Here is a 13,560-nt window from a genome sequence, read left to right as displayed (position 1 = left end):
TCCAGAGGTGACAAAGGCAAGGATGTTTCAGACAAGTAAAGGTGAGGACTGAGTGGAGTGAGGTCACAAGGTGCAGCTAACGAGTCTTAGTGATAGTGTGGATATGCAACTGGAAGGTTCACACTTGGGTCAGATACAACAGCAAGAAAGCGAATGATATGGTTCAGTTTCCAATAATTGAAAGAGGTGGAATTGGTGACCTAGTGATGGTATTTCTGGTGGAGACCGAAGGTAGTGGGTTTAGTCTTCCCAATACTTAACTGAAGGAAATTTCTGCCCATCAATAAAGGACATCAAGCATGGAGTCCGCGACAAGACAGAGTCAGCGGAGGGATCACCAGTGGGTCTCATCAGCCTCCATGTGAAACTTGATGTTTCCAAGAGGTGACATGTGCCTCAATGCTAAGCTGAAGTGTCAGCCTGGATTACGTGCTTCACTCTGGAACTCACAGACTTCTGACCCAGGCAAGAACGTTATCCCGGCCTATCCCGAGGCACATCAACTTTCTACATCACAACAATTTCTCTTATTTAAAATTGGAATTGAAGCCTGCAGGGAGCTGGCAGCCTTGTAGTGGTGAGCGCAGCAGGAAAGAATGAGTACAGAAAGATTTTTTATTATGGCTGTTACCCAGTGTCAGTTAATTTATGAGGATACAGCATGAAGGAGATCAGTGTCTAAGAGATTTGTGGTCTCAGGCGGCTGGTTTATCGGGCTCACTGGCACCACTGACCCTAATCAGCAACCTGGATCCCAGTGAGGAAAGAAGTGAGCAGCAGGACATTGTGACACATGCTGCCTTTCCAATGGCACGACCTGCAGTTTTCACTGGTGCTCTGAATTGTTCAAATGACAGCATGCAAATATTAAAGGACGAATCAGGAGCACTGTCCTCTGCATGGCCTTTGACATTCACCACACCATGTATGACCACACCCCACAATAAAAAATGGCCTTCAGAGTGGCCACATCCCTAAGTTAATGAAAAACCCAAGACATCCACAATAAACTGCCCATGATGGATAATCTGTGTTGTTCACCCAGTTTACACTTGGGTAGTGCCCAATGAAAGCCTCTTTCTTCTTTGAACACTCTGTGCACTCCTTAGTAATTAATCTTGCAGAGAATATCAGCTCCTAAGGTAGTCTGCTTTAAGGAGCCTGAGTTAAATTCAATTCAAAATGCCCTTCTCCAAAACTGTTGGCAAATATGAGTTGTTCCTGAAACTGCCTTGTATAGCCCAGTCTACAAAAGGACAGTAATATTTTTACATTGCAATGCAAATTGAAAGGGCAATCATGTTTGTACAGCATAGTGTCACAACCGAATATGACCCCTCAATGTTTCCCTTCACACTTTCCACAGATCAGGTAGTTCTTTTCTAAAATATCCAGGAAACATTTGCCTCACAGTTGTTTAGAGATCCCCAGAAGGTTCGCCCTTCATTGTTTGCTGCACAGTTGTTCGGAGATCCCCAGAACGTTCTCCTTCACCACTTTCCTCACTTACCTGCTCCCCAGAAGTAATGCCCTTGTGAGTTTCTATCTGCTTGCTGTCAGCATCTACCCCTCACTTTAATACTGTTTCCCTCAGCATTCACTCCTGTATTGTGGAATTGCACAGGCCTGTGGCTATACCTTCAGAAAGAGTGGCTAATTGCCACTTCTGGCCCAATTTCTGGTCCACAAATCCAGAAACTGACCTAATGTGTAATATGCCAGCATGCCTTGAGAAAACCAAGGTTCTGTGGATATACAAGCTGTGGTGTGAGAGAGAGAGAGAAAGAGAGATGGAGAGAGAGAGAGAGAGACTGAAAGAGATAAAGAGAGATGATTTGTTGGTTTAACCATATCTATTATTTTATTATTGCCTCCATTATTAAGGAGATAATAGAACATTTAGATAATCATGGTTTTATGAAAGGAAAGTTGTTTTTTTTGACAGACTTAAGGATGGAGATGAGGAGGAACTTCTTCTCTCACTTGGTTGTGAACCTTTGAAATTCTCTGCCCCAGGTAGCTGAGGAGGCGGAGTCACTGGATATGTTCAGAGATTGACAGACATTTGAACTACAAGGGAGTCAAGTATTGCTGAATCCGAAATCAGATCCGTTGTGATCCTACTGAGTGGTGGAGCAGCCTCAAAGGACCATTGGCCTACTTCTACTCCTGTTTCTTATATTCTTTAGTTCTTATATTTTTTCCCTTCTCTGACCTCCTGTGATTTTTCATTGTCCATAGAGCAATAATATTGACTATTTTTATAAAATAAAAGCTCCATGTCTGCAGTTCTGTCCCAGAGCCTTTAGAAATGCTAATAGTCAAAATTATTGAGTCAGTTAAAAGTCCTTAGATGAGTGATGAGGGACTTGTTTGTTTACACATGGCATCTGATATCAATCTGCGATGAGCTCAGTCTGAATAGAGAACAGGTCCTTGGATGCTTTTAGTCTTTTTTTTCCCCATTTGACATACAAGCCTTTGTGAATGTGAAACCTCTTTTCTACTTGAATCTGACTGGAATTGTGTTTGGCTACCAGGAATAAGGTTCAGAATTCTGACACTGTATCATTTAAAAAATTGGATTAAATAGATGGCACAGAAAGCACCTGGAGCAGGGAAGAGAACTGAAGCCTTGTTTCCTCAGGCTAAGATAGGCGGGATGGATGGTTTAGTTCCAAGGACAAGGTGCGACTGTGGCTGTGAATGGCTAGTGGGCTGTTACCTTAAAAGCAAATCCTCTCAGTCAAGAGGGTACTGCAGTCAAACAGGAGGGTTGACTTGCTTAGCCAGCAGACGTCATGCCTCAACAGACTATTGGTGGATTGACCCCTAGATGTGTGCATCTGTAGTGAATAGCTTGTAGCATAGAGGAGGAAGAAGAAAGGAAAATATCTCATATTGAACAACCTTACACCAAGTTTACTGTAATCTCACAGAATAAGTAATTTTGGTTGATTATCATTAATTAATAAACCCCAAGTCAGGGCTTCATTGTCATTGTAGCAGTCACCCGAGCTATCTTCTGTTTTATCTGGGGACCCAAGGTGGAACATGTCCGACAGGTCACCATGTACAAGTCCATAGACGATGGGGGGAAATGTGTACCCAACATTGCCCTCATCGTGATGGCCACCTTTGTGTGTGGCTGCATCAAACTGTGTGTAGAACCGAAGTACATAGGCACCAAGTGTCACCACGTGCTGAGGTTCTACCTGTCCCAGGTGTTGTGAAGGACAGGTCTGCCTCATTGCTGTGCAACGTCCCGGTCAGTTGGACTTTGTCGCACTTCCTGCCCTTCGTTGAAAGGTCCCTTCAGGGAATTGCCTTTGACCACAAGTCCATCAGGTAGTGGTCAGCATGGATTGTCCAGCAGGCACTGAGGGAGAAGGACACAATGGACTCTGTGGGACTGTAAAAGCTATTTGGCAGAATACCTCATCATCAGAACTCACCAATAAGAACCAAGACCTTGCTTGGCTAGTAGTGAGAGGGGCCCTCCCTGTCAAATCCTTCCTGCAGAGTTAGAGTCTCATTCCCAATGCATGCTGCCCTAGGGATGGCTATGATGAGGGCGAGACAATCGCCTACCTCTTTGTGGACTGTGGATTTCCAAAGAAGGTCTGGAAAAGGATGTTAGGGTCCTTGTCATTGTTCATGCATAACACAGGACTCTCTGATCTGCAAGCTGTTCCCAGGGACACACACTGAGACAGACATAAAGTACTGTTGAAACATCATCAACTCAGTGAAGGATGCACTTTGGTCTGCCCAAATCTTGTTGGTCTTCCAGCACAATGAGATGCCCGTTCGGGAATGCTGCAGACTGGCACATTCCGGGTTGCATAAGTATGTGCTAAGGGATGTATTGAAGCCCGGTGCAGCCAATACAAAAGCTTTGCAGGGAATGACTACATTCTAAGGTTCTTCTGCCACTAGACATTGAGGGGCTAAGCCCTGGGTAGAAACCTCTCAAACACTTGAAGTGCGTAGCTTCGCAAAAGGCCACATAATCGACAATGGTGCTCTGTACACAGAGTGTGCTAACACTATAAAGGTATACAACCAATAACACTATGAATGCATAGACTGAACAACATTATGAGTGTAAAGAGAGCCATGCACTTTGCTTTGTATTTCTTGTGTATACTTTTATGAATAAAGTTGAAGCAGACAAAGCAGTCAGTAAGTATTGTTTCAGTGGAATTCCCCATTCCTTTGGTAGTAATCAGTAGATAATTGTTGCTTTGACCACCTTAGTGTAGACACATAGGTCTCTTAATATAATGAATGAGATTTTTCTGTCCCTTTTTGCAATTGAGGGAGATTATGCCTTTCACAATTTTTGGATATTCCAAAGCTCTTTGCAGCCAATGAAGTACTTTTGAACTGGAGCCAGTCTATGAGAATTCTTCAGCCTGATTGGCTGCTCAGCCAATGATATCGCTGCTGTTGGACACCAGTGATGATTGGCAGATAGGACCAGACTGCATGTCATGTTGGAAAAGGAGAGAAGGTCACCAAGAATCTGCTGAAACTATATTAAGTGATCTTGCTATGGTCAGTGCTGCCTATAGTCCTTTCTGGAAAAGCCACACAAGTTACTTGGAACCTATTTCTTGCTGGTTTAGTTAGTGATTTAGATCAGTGTTCTCCAAACAAAACTTGCCAAGTAGTCACGTTTGCCACCACAACGACAATGTTTAACCCGTGTGCATTGCTTTTGGGACAAATCGTCTGTTCACAGAACACACGTAAATGCAGGTCATATTTAGATATTTTCTTACACTGCAAAACAAGAAAGAAGCAGGCCAATGGCCTCTCAAGCCTGTACCAGTCATTTAATACCATCTGCCCAACAGCTCAACTCCTCTTCTGTCCCAGTTCCACATAGCCATCAATTCCTAGATCTTTCAAGAAGTTATTTAGCTCTTCTTCAACTACCTCCAGTGATCCAGCCTCCACAACCTCCTGGGGTACAGAATTCCAGAGATTTAAGTGGACCCTCTGCTTATCTCATAAAAAACCACTTAGATATTCATCTTGCCATGAGCACAAAAGGTTTGAGGCTCACATGCATAAACTGTGAGAGTATGTGTTGAGATGACTTGATCAATGATAGCATCTATTTCTAATTTTTTATTTACTAATCAGAAGTGCAATTTACCACATCTGGATTCCCAATTAGCCACATGTGGTGTGGGTAATGCATCTATCAACACTGGTTTAGAGGCTTATTTTTTCATTCAGAGTCTGTAATTAGGCTTATTAACCCCTAGAGCTGCAATATGTTCAGATAACTGACTTTGCTGTGTGTGTTCGGCTGAGCTGTTAGATGGAGTGTGTTTTGAAATGGGTACTCTACTTCTATGGAAATGAAGGACAAATGTGTACTGTAAACACGCTACCCAAATACAGGAGTTGTTCTTTTTCCATTTGTGGAATGGCAAATATAATTTCACACTTAGCTGGTTGAGATATTCAACTGCAGTGAGAGTTGCAGAACTTGTCAAAGGTTTCTTCTTTCATATTTGTCAATCACTCATAGGCTTGTTATAAGTTCCATGAGCAATTTATGGTGACTAGAGCCACACACAAGTGGTTTAATTTTCTATTTATGTAACAGGTATCAGTATCTTCCGTGATTTGCATGTATGTGGTTTAGAGTTGCCTGTGAACATTGTGGAAAATGTTCTACATTGGATGAGATGTTTGCTGGCACTTTTTGTAAATCTTATCAAGGTTGGAATTACTTTGTTGAAGGTTAAGTGTTTTACAAAAGGTTTTGCACACTTGAAATGATAGTGATCAACTTTACAGGGTGGGAAGATGTTTGTCTTCCTTCATTCACTGTACTTCCTGCACTGAATTCCACTACGTGTGTTTACCAAGTGGGAAAGTGCTTCAGAGAGAAATCCAAGGGATGGACTTGGCATTATTACCTTCTGTGGAAAAATGTTTGTGGGGAGGATGGAGCACTTGGCAAAACTGAGACTCTGTAGGTGTTTACAGTGTGAAAACATGGGAGTTAGGCATGGTGGACATGTTTTGACTGCAGTCTCTGGTCTGTAATGAGGTAGTTATTTGTTTTGTCAGTGAGAGAGAAAGTCTCTTTTTCCTATGACATAGAAGGAGGTTATTCAGTCAATTGAGCCTGTTCCAGCTCTCAGAGCAATCCCATCAATCGCACTCCCCCACAGATTTCCTTATAACTCATTCTCTCTCACACGCCCATCAACTCCCCCTTATTCTCCAACCACTCACCCACATTAAAGATAATTTAGAGCAGTCAATTAACCTACCAATCAATAACATATTGGGAGAAACTGGATACCTGGGAGATATCCAGAATCCCGAATCCCGGGACAGCTGTTGCCCAGCATCCTGTAAGCAGGGGTACTCATGGACAAAAACTGGACTTTGTTGTAATGCTCACTGAGATCTGAATAGCTAAGACTCAGTGTACAATCACTCCACCCTACACTGCTCTCACAACACTTAAGAAGCATCTGGACAAGCAAGCATCTTGAATTGCCAAGGCCCAGCAGGCTATAGCAGGCAACAGACCAACTGCTGGTAAATGGGATAAACATAGATAGGTACTTGATGGTCAGCATAGACATGGTGGGACAGAGGGCCTGTTTCTGTGCTGTGTGGGATAATGAGACCCAAAGTTAATTAACTGCAGGCATAAAAGAAAAGGAACAGCATCACAAGCTGCTGGTGTAGGTCCAACAGAAAACATGTGACCCAGGGAACAGATGGTGGACGGAAAGAATGCAGGAGTTCCAGCGACTTGCTGATCACCATGACATGCAGAGATTCATCACCTGCAGCACAAACACTCGTGCCCACCCTGCCGAGTGACAAGAGTAGAGATAGATATGTCAAAGACAGGGAGTAAGTCAGCACCCTTGGGACGAGGAGACCTTCGAAGAACCTTTCGCTATGACTCTGTCTATGACGCTGTGAGTACTCTTGACTCCATACCACAGAAGATACCCAGCCCTGCCTTGTGCCAGACCTGACTGACAGAAGGAGAACAAGCCATTTGCCAACTGAAAAACCAACAAGGTCTTTGGAGCAGGTGGAATCCCTGCTGAAGTTTTAAAACTTGGTGGAAAGAAACTTAACTCACAGATTCACAGCCCCATCTCACATGTTTTGCGAAGAAGACAGGTGAGGTGACCCCAAAAGCGTTATAGTCATTATCTTCAAGAAAAATCTGAGTGCAGTAACTAAAGAGGGATCTCCCTGCTGTCATTGCTGTGGTTCTCCTCAACCACCTCTTCCTGGTGATCAGGGAGCTGCTCCCTGAATCACAGATTGGATTCCATCCATCTAGGGGTACAGTAGGCATGAACCTCACCACGCATCAGCACCATGAAAAATACAGGAACAACTTCAGACAGTGTACATGGGCTTCCTTGACCTCACAACAGCCTTTTACTCAGTCAATAGAGGGACCATTGAGTGTCCTCCTCAAGTTTGACTGCTCACAGAAATTCTCTATTTTGTAGACATGACCGAGGCTACTTAAGATCAGCTTGTGTGTGGTGAGGATCCACTTATGCCGCATTCATTAACTGAGCTGGCTTGCCCCTCTTAAGTAAATCCGGCAGGCCCTTTTTAAAGTGCATCTGGTGGTAGGATTTGATCTCATCCCCAGAGCCCACCAGAGGCAGCTGTTCCTCTGTTAATGACAATTTCCTGTCTCTTTGTCTCTCCTAAATGCAAGCATCTGATCGCATAATTAATGCAAACCTTTCCACTTTGCTCGCACTTACTCACCACAGTGACACACTCACCCCTCACTAACTGGCTACATTATCAAAGGGTGAACTTACTGTCAAAGCTCCTACCTCAGATCAAATTTGAAGCTCATGCCCCCCCTCCCTCAATGCTCATGAAAGGTTTAACACAGCATCAACAATGATAGGAAAGTGTAATGCACTGGATATATACCAATGCCTGGGATGGGTGAAACATAAGGGCCTCTGGGAGCAAGACAGGGCCATTAACCACAGCAAGACATCCTTCTTTGACACATCAACCATCTGCCGACTGATCATATTCTTCAATTACTGCTCCCTTCATGAGCATAACTAATTGTCTCAAACCCATTAATGTCACGCACCTCAATCATGTTTCCTGGTATTCTGTTCCTTAACTTGATTTGCTATTGTGTAAAAAGGTTCTTCCTGACTTCCCTTTTTCAGTTCCATTGCACAGATTTTAATCACTAGTACCAGTCATCCTATTAAAAGAGCATAGGTCAGAAATTCTGATTGCAATTATAGAAGATGGAGACCTATCATGTTCTCACAATTCACCTTTGACTCCTATTTCTAAATTGGGGTTAACCCTCTATTCTCTGTTATCAGCACAATAATTTCTCTCTGTGCTACCAAAGCCTTTTATCTTCAGGCAGGCAGCTATTTAATATGGCTTGTGATTCACCTCAAACCTTTTATTGAGTAGTGAAAAAAAGTACAAAGAGGCTGTTAACTACTTTAGTCTCCTTGTGGCTGATGCAGTGGTTGGTGCTTCCATTGAGGGTTGACGTTAGCAGGATATCAAACTGCTGAGCTGCAATCAGAGTCGAGTATAATTGTGATCCTGCAGATTTTGTCTTTGTCAAGACAAACCACCTACCAAATTGTCTTATTCCACATAACATTCTCTCATTCCCAAGAACAGAGAAATGAAAAGTAGGTGGTTGAGATAATTTGGAATACCTGTACAGAATTTCCAAGAGGGACGTGCTTCATAAAGTGTGTGGCACACGAGAAGCGAAGCTCTAGCTGAAGCCATGCAGACATTTGCTTTAATGCCAGTTAATTACACTGATTCTTTGAAACACAAACACTTGTACTGTGCGGTCACAGTGGGTCTATTTTCTCCTAAGCATAGAAGACTGAAGGGTTCACTGATAGAGGTCTTCAACATTGTAATGGCATTTGGTAGGGTTTAATGATCATAGATGCATACCAGAGAAATCAAGATAAACACGAGAGATCGAAAGGAATTAGAGGATAGACCTGTTGACCTGCATGCCTGATCCGTGCTCAACATAAATAATGATTCTGTCCAATAGTATTAATGTACTCAGAAGAATTTTTTCTCAGAGGCTGCCTACCACTTTGGAAATTGTAGCTCATAAATGCCTGCTGGGATTTGCCAGCAATTCCAAGGTGAACAATTGGCATTTGCCAATATAAGTGCCAGCATGTTCCAGATTTTGATATGTGTGTGTGTGTGTGTGTGTGTGTGTGTGTGTGTGTGTGTGTGTGTGTGTGTGTGTGTGTGTGTGTGTGTGTGTGTGTGTGTGTGTGTGTGTGTGTGTGTGTGGGCATTTGCGTGTGTGTCCCAACAGTCCAGCAATGGAGCATGAACTTCCTGGAATTTACCAGCCTTCCGACTGGGAACTTCGTTATGGGATCTGAGCCTGTTTTTTTCAATGGGAATTTTGCAGCTGAGAGGCAGCAAGACAAGATGTTACTTCTTTATATTGTTTCTGTGCTTGCAATAACATTCTTAATTACATCTGTATCTTTAAATGCTTTTATTTCAGTAGTTTTGAATGCCCCTGGATGCTGGGGCAATTCAGAATTATTGACATAGGTCAATGGCTTTCACAGGAGCAAAGCTGGGGCTATGTTTTCCTGCTGTCAAGTGTTTTTCCAACACAAAAAAAAACAGAAGACGCCAGAGGTACTCAGCAGGTCAGGCAGCATCTGTGGAGAGAGACAGAGTGAACATTTCAGGTGACAGGTCGTCAGCAGGTTTTCCGTTTTGTGAAGCTTTTCCAGCAGTTTGGTTGGCAGGGCTGGCTCTGACCCATCCACCTTACCCAATTATGTCATTCAAGGACCTGGCACGATGCAGGTTCTTCATCACGGTTGTGCATAAGTTACATGTGGGAGATTGTGTATCTCTGTACTGATATACCATGTGAGAAATAAGGAGTACACAGACACTAAACAATTAGCAATGCTTTGCTTCCTCCTTCTATATGTGGGGAGCAACAGGACAGTGAGGCAGGGTGAGTCATGGGACCATACAGCAGGCAAAGAGGCCCTTCAGCCCACCAAGTTTGTGTTGACCACAAGCACCCATTTACACCAGTCCTACATTAACCCATTTTATTCTCACCACACTTGGCTCCCCACATCTCCCTCCAGATTCTACCACTCATCTACAGACTGCAGGACAAATAACCTACTGACCTGCACATCTTTGGGATGTGGGAGGAAATCGGAGGACTTGGAGGAAACCCATGTGGTCACAGGGAGAATATGCAAGTTCCACACAAACAGCTCCAGAGGTAGGGTTAAACCCAGGTTGCTGCAGCTCTACTAGCTGTGCTGCTCTGTCACTCACAGTGCAGAGTGACAGGACAGGGAATGATGGCAGAGAGAGACAGGATAGGGGGTGACATGGTGGGGAATAACACGGTGAAGAGTGACAGTGTAGGGAGTGGGAGGGTGAGGAGTGAGAGTGTGGGGAATGACTCAGGGGAGGTACAGGCTGGGGAGTGAGAGGGTGAGCAATGTGGGGAATAGCAGGGTGGAGAGAGACAGGGTGGGGAGTGAGAGGACAAGGAGTGAGAGTGGGCAGTGACAAGATGGAAGAGAAAGGGTGGAGAGTGACAGGGTGAGCAATGAGAGTGTAGAGAATCAGAGGGTGGTAAGTGACATGATGTGGAGTCCCAGGGTGGGGAGTGAGAGGATGGGAAGTGAGAGAGCGGGGAGAGACAGAGCAATGAGTTACAGTAACAAGTAATTTACGTTTACATTTAAATTCCTGGTAACGTTCTGCCCTGACGCATTTTCACCGGTCTATAATTTTACCGCACTTCTTAAATGGCTGAATATATTTTACAGACATTTATAAGTTTCACTGACAGGCAGTGCTAAGTGATGGATCATTACAAAGGCTTTACTTTAAATCTTCTTAAAATGTTTCACTCATTTGGCTGATCTACGGAATCCATGTTTATTAAGTGAATTTTGCTTTTTGTTTAACTTCTCTAATCCTGTACAGCAATTTCCTCACTGGTTAAATCATGCTTCTAATGAACTGAATCCAAATAAATGTTAAACAAGATCCGCCAAAGCCCAGGAGACCCTCAGTGCCCGCAATGTGTAGTGTGCATTATGTGTGGGCTCAGACTTAAACACCACTGATCCCCCAGGGTTTAGTCAACTCTTCCCCCTCCACTGCAAGAAGCTAAAACACTAATTAAATAGATGTGGTGAGCAGAACGTGTGACCAAGCTCTTTCCCTGCTCTTCATATGAGTGTTTTTACTTCATTCATGTATGCCGCAGTGTTAGTTGCTTTGAATCCTGCTGAGTATCTGACTGTGGTCTTCACTATGTACCACGTCACCCTTTATGCTGGGCAGCTGCTTTTATCAGACAAGTGGCTGTGACCAAAGGCTTCAACGGCAAATGTATTCCTTAAACCATGTTAAGTAACACCAGTAATTCAAGCAGTTTTCACCTGCTGTCCACCTCTGTCACCTGATGTTTCCCCCACTGCCTGGTTTAGTTTGAATGGTTTGAATTTCTGATTGATGATTCAAAACATGAAGACAGCAGTTTGGGAAATTTGAAATTGACTGGGGCTGTTTGCAAAACCTCTCCTTCTTAATGCAAAGTTATTAGCGGCATTGATGGAATTATGTTCAGCAGTGTACTGTGAGCAAATGCTTCTCAAAGTGAGGCTGAACATTCATTCAGGTGCCATCCTGAGTCTCCTCACAAGTTCCACAAGTCTGAAAGGGAAGACAAGCTCCTTCCACCAGGATCAGGGGGTGAATCTACAGCACTCACTGTACTAAGTGCCATCCAGCAGCAACGCAGTGGGACTCCAGAGACCATAGAAGAAACTCCAGTGCTGAAAGTCTCACCTTGTTTTAAAGTTCTAGTCCACCTGTAAGGATAAAGTTGGTTGGTGCAGCAGTGTGATATGTTTGACCACATTGGATAAAAAGTCCTGCTGTATCCAAGGGCCAAGGTTTTATTTGTCCAGCGTGAGAGGGAGGGGGTGGGGGCAGCATTAGAGACAAGTGCTTGAGGCGAGGAGGCTGGGATCAAGAGTGGGAGACCAGGAGTTGGCACTGGGTTGTGGAGGGCAGCTGGGGAAAGGGTCGGAGTGGGAGGGATGGGATGGTCGGAGGTGGGACGACTGGGGAAGAGGTGCATCAGAACTTGCAGAACTTTGGAAGAGGGAACAGGGCAAAATGTCACAATGTTGGTTGAGGAGAGTGGCAGTCTCAGTGTGTGTTTTAGGAGTGTTGTTTCACTGTAAGGTGTGAAAGGGCCCAATGATGCAGCTAAGTCTATTACAACCTTACAGACTTCCTAGTCAGGTGTTGTGCAGGTGACATCACATTGTCCCAGGATAGGCTGACAACAGGCACCCCAGGAAACAGAAAGTGACACCAGGGTTACAACCCCCTTCCTGCCCAGTGCATTTCAACTAATGCGGGTGAACCCAGAAACGGTCATTCTCACACCTCACTCTGCATTATGCAGTTGGATTTCAGCCTTTTGATTGAAGATACAACCCATGTAATCTCACAAAGAAAGCATCTACATTTGCTTGCTGTTTGGTCAGATATAATGAAATGGAAAACTCTGAGGCTAAAAGTCAATATCACCTAGAATTTCTCACATTCAGCTTTTGTAAATTTAGTGGGACATCAAAGAAATATCTGCTTGTACTACTTCTCCAATGTTCCATTGATCTTCCAGCAGAATTACAGGAGTGGATTGGGAAACCCTGTGGAACCTGAGGGTCAGGTGTCTACATGATCCACTGTCTACTGTCCTAACTGTTAGGACCAATGATGTAATCCTCCTTTAATCAACCTGACCTTGAAAAAAACATGAGCAACATGTCCTTCAGTATCCTTATCAATTTATTACACACAAGATGTGTTTCTCTTTACAAACTAATTAATAATTCCTTTCTGCCTTTGGTCCAATAATCTTCTATCCCCTTTTCACCCATATATTTGTTTAGTTTTGGTCAGGGTTAATTAACAGAACATTAATTGGCTTTGCAAGGGTTTTCTTCTGCAAATATACCATTATGTTACGGGAAAACAATCTTATTAGTGGCAAGGACCAGATTTATCCTTGGTTCATCGTACGCCTCAGTGAGTTTATCTTGAATAATTAAGCTGTACAGATGGAGTGGTCCAAGGTCAAATCCTGGTGTTGCTGAGTTAAAGCGCCTCATTCAGTTGCTGGTTAGATCTCTAATGGGATACTGGCATTTCTGTATTCCTCCTGACCCATCTTTCAGTATGAGCAGGAGATGAATCTCTTCCACACATGCCTTCAGGGTTAATGCATACAGAAGAAGCCTCCATCTTAATTTGACATAATCCCATTAGACTTGATTTTGAACATGAGACAATATTGATTCTTCAGAAGCTAAATTGAGAAATTTAATTGTTATCTTTCCATTTTTATCTATTTAATAAAATGAGTTGTTGAATGTTTAATATTCAATACTTCTAACCTACTTTAATATGAATTTAAGT

This window comes from Pristis pectinata, chromosome 21 (genome assembly GCF_009764475.1).
Source record: "Pristis pectinata isolate sPriPec2 chromosome 21, sPriPec2.1.pri, whole genome shotgun sequence".
Classification (NCBI taxonomy): Eukaryota; Metazoa; Chordata; class Chondrichthyes; order Rhinopristiformes; family Pristidae; genus Pristis; species Pristis pectinata.
This window is presented reverse-complemented; position numbering follows the sequence as displayed.